The sequence below is a fragment of the Myxine glutinosa genome, chromosome 12 (genome assembly GCF_964187855.1).
Source record: "Myxine glutinosa chromosome 12, kmMyxGlut1.1, whole genome shotgun sequence".
Classification (NCBI taxonomy): domain Eukaryota; kingdom Metazoa; phylum Chordata; class Myxini; order Myxiniformes; family Myxinidae; genus Myxine; species Myxine glutinosa.
In genome coordinates this window covers 41,969,719-41,987,261 of record NC_136272.1, presented here as the reverse complement: position 1 = coordinate 41,987,261, position 17,543 = coordinate 41,969,719, and the positions used below count along the sequence as shown (strand labels likewise).

Here is a 17,543-nt window from a genome sequence, read left to right as displayed (position 1 = left end):
CTTCCTCAAGTTATTATAAAAGTAATCATACATTAATGACTTTGATAAATCAAGAATTGTTGTTCCAATATAAATAGGTTTGTTCATTTCAATACTCTCTTTAATCAAATGGATCGCACAAAAGTTCTCAGTAAAGACCTCAGCTCGAGTAAAACTCAGTCTATTAATTAATTTTGATGCTCGTTCCCAAGATGTTGATAGTCTGATATTTTGTCTTTTCCTCACATTCTCCATGGTCTTACCAAAGACCGCATTATTCATCAATTTATAAAAGTCTTTCTCAAAATCTGGTTTTGACTCTGTTCTTCTTTGTGTATTAAAATCAATGTACCCCTTCAACCAATGACATTGATTGAACTTTAGAACCCTATGGATCTTCTCTACTCTTAGACCTTTTGATAAATATTGTCGCAAATTTCTTTGGTGTAGAACATAATTTTTCTTGTTATATAATGTAGTAAGTAATTTTTCTGTTGATTCACCTATATTAAATGATTGTTGATAATCACTTAACCACTCCTTCTTTGGACTTTCCTTTTCACAAGCAAATGGGAGATCTTTGTGTAGGTTATGAAGTTCCTCTGGATATTTCAAATCGACCTCAAAATAATAACCAACCTTTGAATCATCCAATTCTTTTTGTGTAGAGATACATACATCTTGTAAAACCTTTTTGTAATCTTTTTCCTTTACCCATCTAAGTTTTCCATAAGGAAGAGCCTGAGACATTGCCCAGCCATACAGGTTGTTCGCATCATAATACATCAAGTAGGAGCTCTCTACCGATGGATCATAATTTGGAATGTACTTGTTATTTGCTTTAGCATATCTCTTTGAACAGACTTGTGAAATTCCTCCTCTCTTTGCCTTTTCAATCATCAAAAGCATATCAACATCGGTTATCAAATCCAAAGCTTGTTTTGTCATTTTTAACATCGCGCTCCAAGCCAATCCAGGAGCAGTGTAATAGTGAGCAGGATCCAATCCATATCCAGAATGACAGATTGTTCTGAAAGCCTCAAACACATCAGCCAACAAAAGCACATCAGTTTTGAGGTACAAATCGTGATACTCACCAAGATTCTTAATGTTATATTTTTTCCAAACATTTTGTGCGTGTACATAATCTTTATCAGATATATGACTATTATTTAATTTGTTATAGAAATTTTCTTTTAAAGGAAGTTGTGTTTCATTGAATCTCTCAAATGAGTCCATATAGTCATAGGGGTAAATTCCCTTTTGTGTTAGAAAATCTTTATCTAAAAAATACTCTGAAAGACATGGAAACTCTTTTAGATTTTGAACCAAGTTAGCCAATGGACTTGCCATGAATTTAAATGTATCAAGAAATCTGATATGAGTAATAGGAGATGTGTGAATTGTTTTTGTGAATGAAATGTATTTCTGATCCGTGTTTGGAATTGCTGAGATACTTCCAGAAGTCTTTGAGAGTTCCTTGATAAATAGATGTGTATCATAATGAGCGTTGTTATGAAGAAAGACAGGATTGAAAGAGGGGAGTTGATAATTAATATTACAACTTTGATGAGCCGGACCTCTATATTTACCAGTGAGATGACAATGGTCTCTAACCTTTCGACCTTTACCAATTTTCTCCTCACAAATATGACAGACATTGTTTTTTATAAATTCCCTTTTTTCTTTACTTGTTAAGGACATTGGTTTATTGGTTTCTCTCATTATCTTGGTTAATCGAACACAGTCTTTTTCTAGTCGTTTCACAAACTCCTCTGGGGTATTTGAGCCTCTATACATCTCTAACTTGTTATATTTATCACCAACGGATGATTTGATATAATAACAAAAACCACAAGGAGTATGTTTTTTATATTTATTTGTGCATGATTCTTTTGGATCTGGAGAAGCAGTATCAATTTTTTCTAAAATACTTTCAAAATCAGCATATATAACAAATGGATGTTTGATCTTTTTATTTTCATCTTTGAATGTGATCTTTGAGCCTTCTTTAGGCATATTGATTACCGTTGATTTATGTTCGCCACAATAATTTGAATGTTTATCTAATCTTTCTTGGAATTGAAGAAGTTAAGACAATGCAAACAAATATATATTTTATTTGTTCTCTTACAGACTTGTGGTTTTATTAATTTAGCAATATCTTTGATGTATGTATAATGTGAATTTTCATCTGAATTAAAATATAGAAGATTAATATGAGTTTGTTTACAATTGTCAGAAAGCTTTAAAACCTGAATGTTGTTTGTTTCTGTTAGACCATAAACATTAACTGATAAATTATTCATCTTTTCAAATTTAGGAATATCATTTAAAGTCATCGGAAACTTTAGATCTTTCGTATTTAATGTATTCTCATATTTTTTATAATGAGATACTCTTTCATCATGAAAATGTGGAGGATGTAAGTGTGCTAAAATAGACCAGAGAAAACATTTATTGTCTTTATTTTTGATATTGATAACTGCTTTTCTATTTTTGATAACACTGGGTAAATCAATGTAAGAAGAAGCTTTTAGAGGATCTGATTTAAGAATATGAATGTCTATGTAAATAATTTTTCCTATATTGAATCCACTTCCTACGATTGAATTATCCACATCTTGCTCTTGTTTAATAAGTTCATCATAGACTCCTGATGTTTTAAAATCTTGATATGAAGATATAAAGTGTGGCTCAGTTCTCATGTATGGTGCATCTATAACTCCTTCATCCTTTGTCATTTCTAATTTTACTCCCATATAAAATTTAAGTGGTTTCATTTCCTTTAGTGTTTTTTCAATCAACGTTTGAACAGCAGGTTTAACTATTTCTACAGCATCAACTATAGACTCTGGTTCAGGAGGTTTGAAGTTAAAGACTCTTATTTTAATATGTCCTTTGAATGCTCCATCAGAGTTTTTAGTTGTGATAAAATTTGATAAATGTAGATTTGTTTTAAGATGTATTTTGAAGCCTTTCTTGAGGATATTTTTATTACATGTAGAACAGTGTTTTGTTTCAGGTGGAAGAGGGGAAAGTTTGTTTAAAATGTTGTATGTATGTTTTGCGGTGAGAATATGTTGTTTATAATATTTTACTTCCTTCTCGCAAGTATCACAATAAACCATATTTATAGCGTGAGAAAACGTGGTGTTTTATATATATCACTGTGCTTAAAATAAAACACTTTTGGGCTTTACAGCTCCGTTTTATATATATCGCTGTGCTTAAACTAAAACACTTTTTCACTCAGAATCATCTAAGTCATAACTATCACATGAATACTCAGAATCATACTCAGAGTCATCAATAAAGCTACTCTCATAACTATCATTTGAGCACAAACTATTAGTATCATAACTATCATCTGTGTTCAATGAAATACTATCATCACCATCGTCCAAGTTCAATGAAATACTATCATCACTATCGTCCGAGTTCAATGAAATAGTAAAATCTTCACTGCTGTATTGACTCATATTTAATTAGCAAGAAAAATATTCCCATCAATATCTATATACTTTCTTTCATTAACAGATTCAATCTCTACAATTTTTATATCAAAAGATATCTTTAAATAATCTCTAACTATCATAGAACGAAATGACATTTCACCAGAAATATTAACATCATTCATTTTACTTAGATCTACACCCTTTGGATTATTAAAGAAAATACAAATGTCTCCTCTAGAATTATTAATGGTCTTATCATTCTTTTTCAAAGTATCGTGGTCAATCACTTTTTCAAGCTTTGAATAAATTGCCAGGAGTAGAGGAGAAACTTTTGTTAGATTTACTTTAATGGATGTCTTTCCAGGTATAGTTAGAGCTCTTCCTTTAAATGAAATAGAGGGGCTCATGTTATTTTCCATAACTGGTTTTACCCAAAAATTTCCATATTTATCTTTGTTCAATTTAACATCTTTGACATATTTTTCTATATCTTCCACCGAAGTAGAGATTGATTGAAATTTGTCTTTTGTGCTTTGAAACATTGTATTTATTAATGAATAAACTTGCGTTTAGTTTAAGTAAAAATTTACTATATAAATATGATAAGTTCTGAAGGATATTTAGAATTTCCAGACTCTCCATATGATAAATTAGAGAATTGTCCGGCTTGTGATAGAATAGGGCTTAATAATGAGGGTTCATATAAACAATGTTTGTTCTGTGATTATATTCTAATTAATGATAATAAGAAATATAAAAAAACATATAACTCTTTTAAATTAGAACCAAAAATGAATTACTTTACAAGATTAATAAGAGAGATGAATGTTAAGCATTATGGTGATAATACACCATTTCTTACAAGGAAAGAGACTCTTTGTATTGAGGAAATGTATAAGGGTTTAATGATATTTATTATTCAAAATAATTTTAATGGAAATGTTAATACAAGATACTATATAAATAAAATAATGAATTATTTTTAAATTAAACCCGAACTCAGGATAAAATATAGAGTTTCTAAAATAGCTCAAAAAAAGTTAGATGACTTGTTTTCCAAATATATAAATGAATGATTTTTTACCCGTTTGGGAAAATAAGATAAAGTTTAATAACCATAAAAACATTCCAAATTCATTGAGATGTCTAATAGTTGGTTCAAGCGGATGTGGGAAAACCTGTTTACTTTTAAAGATGCTCCTTGGTCCTAATTTTTTAGATTATGATAATTTAATAATTTTTACAAAGTCAAGTTTTCAACCCGAGTATCAACTACTCTCACAGGGTTTTAATGCGGGTCTTAAAAAGGAAGACATTATCGGTTTATTTAAACTTCAAAACGAACTAAATGATTATAATATTGAAGATATAATACAATTATTTTGTGATACACAGAAATCAAAATCGAAACCCATAACTTGTATTCTCAGTGATAATACGGATGATATACCTTCACCTCAAGATTTAGATAAATCAAAAAAGAACCTCGTCATCTTTGATGATTGTGTTAATGAGAGAAACCAAACAGTAATGGATAGCTACTATACAAGAGGGAGACATTCTTCTTGTAATTGTATATATCTTAGTCAATCATATTTTCAACTCCCTCGACGCTCAATAAGAAACAATGCCAATACTTTTATTTTATTTAAGTTAAATTCAATAGATGTAAATAATTTTTGGAGAGATAATTGCTCTACGTTATGTAGTAAAAAAGAATTTGAAAATTATGTGAAACACACGATTGGAAAATATAAATATATTGTTGTGAAACAAGATGAGATACTAAATGATATTTTTCAATAAATAAATACAGAAAATGAATACCAAAGAAAGAGAAAGAAAGTTTAAGGAACATCAACAATTAGTTTCAAAAGTTGTTAAACAACAGGAAGAGATAAAGAAGAAACGGAGACAGAAACTAACTGGTGAAGAAGCCTTTGAAAGAAAACAAGAGAAATTCTTTAAACCACTTTTGAAAACTCAACACTCACCTACAGTTCCCACGGTAGAATTTACTCCGAAAAAACTTCAAATGCTCAAAGATTTTAGTCAGATAACAAAACAAGAACTTGGTGAATTAGAATATGATGACGAGGGATTATTTCGGAAACTTGAGGAGGTAAATCAACCCCCTAATTATGTGTGGAAGCTCTTCAAAACAATGAATATTCGGCGGGTTCAAAAACCAGAGCAGGTCTCATTCCAACAGAAGAACCAGCAGTGTTTCATCTTGTGGAAGAAAAGGTATTGATATTTAATGATGAATTGATGTTCTTGAGTTCTACTCAACCAAATGTTAAATTAACTCCAAGATTAATGTTTCTTCTAACAAACCCCGGATTCAGCGGTTCAAAATATTTTGAGGAACCACTTGATATGGAAAGAGAGGAAGATAGGGTATATATTGAGTTGTTAAATGCACTTGATTATGGAGTTTCTGTTGCTGGTAAAAGTAAGAAGAATGAGAAGGAGAAACATATTATTGATGCTTTAAGTAAACTTGGTTCAGGTGTTAGTTTTCTTCCAAATGACCCATCACAATTAGTTAATAGGCTATTATTGTTGTTAGGTAGTAAGAAGGCTGGAAACAACAATTGTTTTAATGAATCCTCAGCCATTTTAGATCAGTTGATGAATATGAAAATAATTAATAAATGTCAATACAAAGATATTTTATTAGATATTAAATAAGATGAGAAGCACAATTCTTAGTTTTAATTTCACAACGAGCGATTACACAGCTTCATTCCCTTACCCACTACAACTTGACCCCCTTACCTCATATGAGGCATCTTTATTGTCGATGGAAACTTATAATACCTTGTTTAATATCACAGAGAAAAACAGCAAGTTTAGTTATAATCCAGGAAGTGGATATAAAACTATAACTGTTTCACCTGGAGCTTACGAGATTTCTCAAATATCTTCAGAAGTCTCTCGCCTTATGAAAGAAAAAGGTGATGAACCAAAAAATATTGTAATAGATATTCAAAAACACACTTCAAAATCAACTATTAAACTTAAAAATAATTATAAAGTTGATTTCACGATTGAAAATTCGTTTAGAGAGCTATTGGGTTTCTCTTCAAAAAAGATTGAAAATAACGGGACGTTTTACATTGATAATGTTATTCAAATATCCTCCGGTATAAATTCAGTATTAATTCATTGTGATTTGATTGATGGTGCTTATAACGATGGAATAAGAACAAATACAATATTTTCATTCAGTGCATACTCAACCCCGATTGGTTATAAATTTAATATGGAACCAAAAAATCTTGTCTATTTACCTGTGTCAGGAAAAACCATATACAGAGTAAATTTTAGGATAACCGACCAAGATAATCGTATGATATCCTTTAATGATGAAATTATATCCATCAGAATTCACCTACGTGAAGTTTTTCAATAAATAAATAATGGTTATTGTGAGAAAACACGAGTTGGGAAAATATAAAATAATTACAGGGGAGGGCATGTTCCTTTCACCAGACTATACAAGGTATGTGGGTAGAGGATACTATAAACCATCAGAGACAACGAGGTGTAGGTCATCAATTTCGAAATAAAGGAGATGGGATAATTGATACTCTAATGGGTATTGGTTCAACCATCCTTAAACATAAAGACCTAATTGGTTCAACTGCTTCTGCCGTGGGCTCCGTTGCGGGTGCTATAAAGAGTATAAAAGATGCTCAAAAGGAGTCTCATAAATTACAAGCAATCAAAGAAATAAAAAAAGGTAAAACTCAACTATCTTCACAAGAACGACAAAAAATCATTAAAATACTTGGGTCAGGGTTTCAACAATTTTAATGCTATATAAATACAAGTATGGAAGCGATTGATAGTATCTATGATTTGGATGATACGATTATCATTTCAAACTCCACTAAAAAGGAAGACTATTTTAAGGTAAATGCTATAACAGGAACAGACTGGAATTCAAACGGAACAAAAAGTTTTGAAATAAATAATCAACAAACTTACTTGAATATAGCTGATAGTTTCTTGCTGTGTAAATTTAAATTCACTAAGGCTGCGAATAATACTAATGCTACACTCGTAAATGATTTCTTCTGGAAAATGTTTGACAGTGTCCGCCTGTATATTGGAACACAAGAGGTTGAAGCGGTTGATTATGTCTCTGCTACATCTGAAATGATGAAATTTACACTATATTCGTTTAGTGATAGAATGGGTAAGGGAGCTGTTGAAGGTTTTATTCCTGATATGTCAACGGGTACAAACGCAGACCCTGGTTATAGTCAAAGGAAGTCAATGTATAATGATGACGCAAAAGCTGAGAATAGTTTTACCGTAGCAGTACCTCTGAAAGGTATATTTGGATTTTGCGATTATGATAAAGTTTTGTATGGTCTTAAAATTAGATTTCAACTACAAAGGAATGATAATGTAAATAGGTTGCTTTTTGGGGATGAAAATGCTTTTGGAGACAACAATAAATTTGTTATTAATGATTTGTGTTGGTATATCAGTGAATATACTCCTAATCTTAAAACGGAAGAGATGTTAAATAGAAGACTTAACTCAAAGAAACCGCTAAATGTATCATACCTTAAAAGAAGATGTCAACACGTTAAACTGGAACACACTACCTACACTTGGAATTTGGGTGTTCTTCAAGGAAAGCCACGATACCTCTGGCTCATTTTTAAAAAACCAGATGGAGAGGACGGTACTAATAAGAATAATGCGCTGAGTGATAATGCTAAGGTGAAACAACTTCGGGTTTCTCTTGATGGCACATTTTATCCACGAGATAGATTGGAAATTGATTGGGAAAAAAATGATTATGCGGAAGCCTACAAGTCCTACCAAAAGGTGTGTGAAAGTAATGGTAATAATGATCCTATTTTGGATATGGTTGCATTTCAAAAACTTTATACAATCTACGCAATTGACCTGAGTTCTCAAAAGGAAACTATAAAGTCTAATCGAGTGGATACTTCTCTATACATTGAAAGAGGGGAGAGTGAAGAGGTTAATGCATATTGTTTGCTTTTGGAGGAAACAGAATTACAGATTAATACAGATAATGGTGTTATGATTAATATCACATAGGTTTTTTCTCATAAATAAATGGTTGGGGTATATGTTAATCAAATCAATCTTAATAAATTAACATCTTGTATTCAAAATCAAAAGCCTTGTATTATTAATGTTAATACAATTCAAAGAAAAGGAGCTGTAAGAATTGATGTTTTACTCACACACACACAAGTAAAAACACTAAATGATGTTGGATCACTTAAAATTAAAATGACGAAACCTATGTTAAAGAAATATTCAATAGACGAGTCAAGAGGAGGATTTCTCCCGTTTCTAATTCCTTTATTTGCTGGTTTAAGTGCGGCGGGAGCATTGACTGGTGGTATTTCAGCAGCGGTAAAAACTGCTAACGAAAGGAAGGCACAACTAAAAGCTCAAAAATAATTGGAAAGACATAACAAGGAGTTGGAGAAACATATTAGTGGAAGTGGTGTAATTGTAGATTTTGCTCAAAAACTTGAAAGTCTACCTGATAAAGCTAGATTGTTGGTTGGAGATATGCTTTCCTCTATCGCTCAAGCGGGTGTTAAACTAACTAACTAAACGGGGTAATGGATTGTATCTTTCTCATAAATAAATGGATAAATGGTTTAAACAATTTGGAAAGAATACAACGTCAAATATAGAACTAGCTAAGTATTGTAAAACACTAAAAATTGATAATGTGGTTATTTGTATGAGAGATGAATTAATACATATAAATAAGAATACAAAGAATATTATTATGAATTTTGACACACAGAATGGTTCTCATTGGGTTTGTATTCATAATAGTCAGGATAAATATTATTTTGATAGTTATGGTATGCCACCACCTGTTGAAGTAATACAATTCTTACAGAATGGTGTTTATCAAACATTTCAAGTTCAAGAAATTAATTCTAAATGTTGTGGTCAATTATGTTTATATGTATTATTTCAACTCAACAATAATGAAAATTTTTATGATATCATTTTTAATCTAATATAAATGACTTATGTTGGAAAAGATGGTTCTATCTTTGGAAAATCCTCTCAGGATATTGATTTATCAAATTATTATACAAAGGCACAGGCTGAACGACAAAAATATAGTGTAAGTAAAAATATTAATATGAAGAATACTTATAAATTAATCAATTATCCAAACCCTACAGATGCGAATGACTTAATTAGATTAAGTGATTTATCACAATATATATTTTTAAAGAAAACAGCACGTTTTGTTAAACAAGTAAAATTTACAACCACAACACCTGGTTATACTGACCATACACCTTTCCTCATTGAATTTAACTACCTGCTTACAATTGAATTTTATAAAGAAGGACATTTAGTTAATATGCGAATTAATAAATGGGGGTATGATATGCCTGATTTAGGGTATAATTGGTCTTTTTCAATTAACATAGAAGACCTACATGATTTAAATCAGTCTCGTAAAGAAGAATATTATCCACTTGGTGAAGATAAGGATTTATGTGGAAGTACAATTAGTAAACAACAAATACGTGATTTTAAGAAAAGAAAAATATATGATAGTATAGCGATGGTTCGCATGACAAAGAAGGAAGGTAATGAGATAAGGATAGAAAGCCGAGGAATACAAACCGATTTGGTAGTGGGAAGATGGGGTGGTATTACCTGTCATAATATTAATCTCACATATATTTCTGATACATAAATGGCAGGAAGAAGACTACAAGAGAATTATAATTTTTGTATTCAAAGATACCGACAAGAAAAGGGTGCTCGGTATTACATACCTTATGATTTGGAGCATATACATGGGAATTTTGTCATAAAAAACTGGCCTTATACTGATATTGTTAAACCCACAAATAGAGACTTGTTTAAAGTATTAAATAAAAATGAACTTCTCAAAGTTATGAAATATAAAACTCTTTTAGAAATCGTCAACAAATCTTATTGGTATCCTATTATGAGAAAAATAATTATAGATACAAGAATATCTCAAAATCCAGATGAGTATATGTATAATATTCTTTGGGGTTCAAACTCAAGGGTAGCAAGGGATGAGGAAGGAGTTGAAGAAGAGAAGGAGGAAAGAGAGAAAAAGGAGAAGGAGGAAAGAGAGAGGGAGGAAAGGGAGATGGAAATCAGAGCGATTCAAAAAAGAGTGGATGTATTACAGCAAGAAGATCAATCTCAACTCACCGAAGAGGAAAATAAAGAAAGAATGAATGCTGTGAAAATATTGATATCAAAAATTGCTAAGATAAATGAGGAAGGAGTTAAAGAAGAGAAGGAGGAAAGAGAGAAAAAGGAGAAGGAGGAAAGGGAGAAAAAGGAGGAGGAGAGGGAGGAAAGGGAGCAAAGAGAGAGGGAGGAAAAATATAAAAAGATGGAAATCAGTGAGATTCGTAAAAGATTGAGTGTATTACAGCAAATAAATCAATCTCAACGCACCGAAGAGGAAATTAAAGAATTAACAACTCTTATGAAGATAATGGTTTCAAAAATAACAACGTCAATGTCTTCAATTTCAGGGAGGAGATTTAAACGAGAAAGTGGTGAAGAAGAAGAAGAAGAAGAAGGAAAAGATTATGTGATTGATGATGTTGGTGTCATTGACTTTAGTTAGTTTTTATTTGTAAATAAATGGAGGAGAGAGTGAAGGCATTCCTTAGGATTCTTTATGTTTTAAAAATAAAGATTGAAATGTATATGTTGAAAACCAAAAAGGTTTTGATACTCTGTCGGAATTTTTCTGATAAATAAATATGAGTTATTGTCTCAAATGTAAAAAGAAAACTAAATCTAAAAATATCTCTTATGTTAAAGCTAAAAATAATAGAGTTTATCAAAAAGGAATATGTCAAGTATGTGGCTCTAAAAAGTGCCAATTCATCTCTCCTAAAAGAGGAGGAGACATACAAAAGTTTCTCTCAGGAAGTAAATTTACAACAACTGGAATTCCAGGGGAATTACACCTTCCAGGGTATTCTTTCTGTGGTCCAGGAACAAACTTGGATAAAAGATTAGATGAGACTGGCAATCCTAAACCTTGGTCCAGACCAAAAAATAGGGTTGATGAAGTGTGTATGAAGCATGATATTGCTTATGGGGATACCACCACATTGGATGAAAAACATGAAGCAGACAGAGAAATGTTGTATAATTTGTCTTTGATACGAAATCCGACATTGAGAGAGAAAGTTGATAGATTTATTGTGAAAAAAATGATAAGTGTTAAATTGAAACTTGGTCTTGGTTATTTCCCAAAAAACTATTAAACTCCAATGATGTTATCAAGACTGAGGAGCTTTTGGCTAATGAATTACATAAACCTATAATCACAAAGTTTAAAAGAAGGAAAGTTTATTCTAAATACACTGACCACATATGGTCCGCTGATTTAATCGAACTAAATAATGATAAGGGATACAGGTATGCTTTAACCGTTATTGATTTGAGGAGTAGATTTGCCTGGGTTGTCCCTTTAAAAAATAAAAGGGGTGATACTTTAATGTTAGCCTTTAAGCTAATATTTGATAGGGATAAAAGAAAACCAAAGAAACTGTGGACCGATGAGGGAACAGAGTTCTACAACAAAATATTCATGAAATTTCTTAAGGGGAAGGGTATTAAATTATACAGCACCTTTAATGAAGGAAAGGCAGTTGTTATTGAGCGTTTTAATCGTACTTTGAAAGAGAAATTATATAAAAAATTCACACAACTCGGTTCTCAAAAATGGGTGTATTTAATTCAGGATATTGTAGATAATTACAATAATACAGTTCATTCATCAACAAAATCAAAACCATCAGAAACATTTACAAAATTAGAATATGAAAAGGAGATTAATTTGAGAAAGCCCAAGTTCAAAGTTGGTGATATTGTAAGGATATACAAATGGAAAAGCCATTTTGAGAAAGGTTATACACAAAAATGGACTAATGAATTATTTAAAATCATTGATGTAATGGATACAGTCCCTTGGACCTACAAATTATATGATTTAAATGGAGAAGAAATCTTGGGTTCATTTTACTCGCAAGAATTACAAAAAACAAAGCTAATAATTCATTAAACAACATTTCTATTCACCCCACCCAGATTAGCTAATTTAATTCGTGGTAATAAAAAAAAAAATTAAATAAATAAAAAATCATAAGCCACGCCCACACCGACCCCGCCCAAACCCATCACCCTCCACCCCCCCGTGCGTTCCCCCACCCTTGATCCCCCCTCAGCCCACCCCCACCTTCCCCACACACACAAGGGGAGGGGAGGGGTGGGATGGGGGGGGATCAGGGGGTGGGGGAACGCACCCTCCCCTCTAACCTTTATTCTTTTCTTGTAATTAATAATTAAATAATTCTGGACAAAGCATATATATATAAATAATATTTTAAACAAAATCTTTATATTTTTAAGACATTTTTCTTGAGGTATTACACATTTAACTTCTTCCCAGCACAAATCATCAATCTCTTCCAAACATAAGTCAAAGGTAGTTTCAACAGCAGCAGATATCTTCAGGTTTGGAATCTCTTTCTGTCAAAGGCAAGAGGGGTAAAACAAGGAGAGAAATAAATGAATGATATACCCTGAATCACCTCCCACAATGCGCAGGGATATGGTGTACCTATTCGAAACGGTGTACCCACACATTGACACACACATGCTTACCTCCACAAAATCAAGCTTAGCGTTCAGATCGTCGAGATGAAAATTAAGGATATCACAGGATGACAGGAAATAACCATTCCTATGGAGTCCAAAATCGTCCCACTCCAAGCTTTGGTCTTCGAGGCTGCAACCATTCCTATGGAGTCCAAAATCGTCCCACTCCAAGCTTTGGTCTTCGAGGCTGCAAACAAAATAAGGAGAAATTACTATGCTGAAGTAAGCTTGACAAAACATCACACACACAAACACATACACACACGAACACACACACACTAAGGCAGCGTCGTTTAACACAAATGTATTAATATTTAGTATCTTACCTTGCATATGAATCTTGCAAGAACGGTGAAACTGGCAAATGGTTTAAATACTCATTCGCCTCGTTGTAAATCTCATTCGGAAAAACTTCATTTTCTGCCAAGACCAGGTCATTTTCAAAACCTGAATTGCTGTAATAAAAAAATATATATCATGTTGTATAAATTTAAATTAATCACATACAAAGCTCTCACCAACAGTTCAATTCTGAATGTTCAAACAGTTCAAACTTACCCTTGTGAGTATTCTTCATCACTGGAATAAGACAAGTTGTCGTTCATCTTCGTCGATTCACAATGTTTAAAATTGAACTGAATACGGCTTTTTATAATGTAAAATGTATTCAGGGAAGAGAACTGGCTGACAGCATTTCGAGGAATCTCAAGGCGTGTGTGAAAACAGGAAACGAAACAAATCTTTCTGGGAAGTTATCCAAGTCAGTGAAACAACGTCATTTCTCAAAAGCGAATAATTAATTTAAAAAAGGTTTGAGTATGGTGATGGAAGTTGGAGGAGAATTAAATTATTTCCCACACATAAACAAATATTTGTAGGGTCGATATTTGAGTGGGTTATATTCACCAGATGATATTAAGAGTAAAAGGTTAAAAGGTCCATAAGGTCAGAAGGATCACAGGTGTTTAAGTGGTCTAATGAATAAGGATAACATGTCAAAAGGTTAGAAGGTTCGTAAAGAACAGGGTGAGAGAAATATAGGTGTTTAGGGTCAATGAGGGAGGGAAAGAATTAATATGGAAGTGAATGGGTCAAAGATTAATCTGCCAGACGATATGTAGAAGAAGGATGATAGGTCTATAAGAGAAAACAAATATTTGTAGTGTTTGAGTGGTCTAATGAACAACATTAAGGATAGGTACTACAGACAAAAGGTTCATAAAGATGAGGGTGGGAGAAATAGAGGTGTTTATGATTTTTGAAAAAGACAAGGGGGTAAATGACATTAGATAGGGATTTCCCATGTTAAACGGAGGTGTCCCAGAAGCAACATTATTACACTACTCCCGATTAATCCATTTTAGCCCGATTAAGCCATTTTAGCCCGATTAAGCCATTTTAGCCCGATTAAGCCATTATAGCCCGATTAAGCCATTATAGCCCGATTAAGCCATTTTAGCCCGATTAAGCCATTCTAGCCCGATTAAGCCATTCTAGCCCGATTAAGCCATTCTAGCCCGATTAAGCCATTATAGCCCGATTAAGCCATTTTAGCTTGATTAAGCCATTATAGCCCGATTAAGCCATTTTAGCCCGATTAAGCCATTTTAGCCCGATTAATCCATTTTAGCCCGATTAAGCCATTTTAGCCCGATTAAGCCATTTTAGCCCGATTAAGCCATTTTAGCCCGATTAAGCCATTTTAGCCCGATTAAGCCATTTTAGCCCGATTAAGCCATTATAGCCCGATTAAGCCATTTTAGCCCGATTAAGCCATTTTAGCCCGATTAAGCCATTTTAGCCCGATTAAGCCATTTTAGCCCGATTAAGCCATTTTAGCCCGATTAAGCCATTATAGCCCGATTAAGCCATTTCATCCCGATTAAGCCATTTTAGCCCGATTAAGCCATTTTAGCCCGATTAAGCCATTTTAGCCCGATTAAGCCATTTTAGCCCGATTAAGCCATTTTAGCCCGATTAAGCCATTTTAGCCCGATTAAGCCATTTTAGCCCGATTAAGCCATTTTAGCCCGATTAAGCCATTATAGCCCGATTAAGCCATTATAGCCCGATTAAGCCATTTTAGCCCGATTAAGCCATTCTAGCCCGATTAAGCCATTCTAGCCCGATTAAGCCATTATAGCCCGATTAAGCCATTTTAGCTTGATTAAGCCATTATAGCCCGATTAAGCCATTTTAGCCCGATTAAGCCATTTTAGCCCGATTAATCCATTTTAGCCCGATTAAGCCATTTTAGCCCGATTAAGCCATTTTAGCCCGATTAAGCCATTTTAGCCCGATTAAGCCATTTTAGCCCGATTAAGCCATTTTAGCCCGATTAAGCCATTTTAGCCCGATTAAGCCATTTTAGCCCGATTAAGCCATTATAGCCCGATTAAGCCATTTTAGCCCGATTAAGCCATTTTAGCCCGATTAAGCCATTTTAGCCCGATTAAGCCATTATATCCCGATTAAGCCATTTTAGCCCGATTAAGCCATTTTAGCCCGATTAAGCCATTTTAGCCCGATTAAGCCATTTTAGCCCGATTAAGCCATTATAGCCCGATTAAGCCATTTCATCCCGATTAAGCCATTTTAGCCCGATTAAGCCATTTTAGCCCGATTAAGCCATTTTAGCCCGATTAAGCCATTTTAGCCCGATTAAGCCATTTTAGCCCGATTAAGCCATTTTAGCCCGATTAAGCCATTTTAGCCCGATTAAGCCATTTTAGCCCGATTAAGCCATTATAGCCCGATTAAGCCATTATAGCCCGATTAAGCCATTTTAGCCCGATTAAGCCATTCTAGCCCGATTAAGCCATTCTAGCCCGATTAAGCCATTTTAGCCCGATTAAGCCATTATAGCCCGATTAAGCCATTTTAGCTTGATTAAGCCATTATAGCCCGATTAAGCCATTTTAGCCCGATTAAGCCATTTTAGCCCGATTAATCCATTTTAGCCCGATTAAGCCATTTTAGCCCGATTAAGCCATTTTAGCCCGATTAAGCCATTTTAGCCCGATTAAGCCATTTTAGCCCGATTAAGCCATTTTAGCCCGATTAAGCCATTTTAGCCCGATTAAGCCATTTTAGCCCGATTAAGCCATTATAGCCCGATTAAGCCATTTTAGCCCGATTAAGCCATTTTAGCCCGATTAAGCCATTTTAGCCCGATTAAGCCATTTTAGCCCGATTAAGCCATTTTAGCCCGATTAAGCCATTTTAGCCCGATTAAGCCATTATAGCCCGATTAAGCCATTTTAGCCCGATTAAGCCATTTTAGCCCGATTAAGCCATTTTAGCCCGATTAAGCCATTTTAGCCCGATTAAGCCATTTTAGCCCGATTAAGCCATTTTAGCCCGATTAAGCCATTTTAGCCCGATTAAGCCATTATAGCCCGATTAAGCCATTTTAGCCCGATTAAGCCATTTTAGCCCGATTAAGCCATTTTAGCCCGATTAAGCCATTTTAGCCCGATTAAGCCATTTTAGCCCGATTAAGCCATTTTAGCCCGATTAAGCCATTATAGCCCGATTAAGCCATTTTAGCCCGATTAAGCCATTTTAGCCCGATTAAGCCATTTTAGCCCGATTAAGCCATTTTAGCCCGATTAAGCCATTTTAGCCCGATTAAGCCATTTTAGCCCGATTAAGCCATTTTAGCCCGATTAAGCCATTTTAGCCCGATTAAGCCATTATAGCCCGATTAAGCCATTATAGCCCGATTAAGCCATTTTTGCCCAATTAAGCCATTTTAGGCCGAATAAGCCATTTTAGCCCGATTAAGCCATTTTAGCCCGATTAAGCCATTTTAGCCCGATTAAGCCATTTTAGCCCGATTAAGCCATTTTAGCCCGATTAAGCCATTTTAGCCCGATTAAGCCATTTTAGCCCGATTAAGCCATTTTAGCCCGATTAAGCCATTTTAGCCCGATTAAGCCATTTTAGCCCGATTAAGCCATTATAGCCCGATTAAGCCATTTTAGCCCGATTAAGCCATTTTAGCCCGATTAAGCCATTTTAGCCCGATTAAGCCATTTTAGCCCGATTAAGCCATTTTAGCCCGATTAAGCCATTTTAGCCCGATTAAGCCATTATAGCCCGATTAAGCCATTTTAGCCCGATTAAGCCATTTTAGCCCGATTAAGCCATTTTAGCCCGATTAAGCCATTTTAGCCCGATTAAGCCATTTTAGCCCGATTAAGCCATTTTAGCCCGATTAAGCCATTTTAGCCCGATTAAGCCATTTTAGCCCGATTAAGCCATTTTAGCCCGATTAAGCCATTATAGCCCGATTAAGCCATTATAGCCCGATTAAGCCATTTTTGCCCAATTAAGCCATTTTAGGCCGAATAAGCCATTTTAGCCCGATTAAGCCATTTTAGCCCGATTAAG

At 33.8% G+C, this 17,543-nt stretch overlaps 1 protein-coding gene across 1 annotated transcript in view; it reads right to left on the bottom strand.

The window, feature by feature from the left end:
- LOC137437943 (uncharacterized) overlaps positions 1–17,543 on the bottom strand; it is an 81,479-nt gene that overhangs the window by 24,231 nt on the left and 39,705 nt on the right. The gene's annotated exons all lie outside the window — the stretch shown is intronic.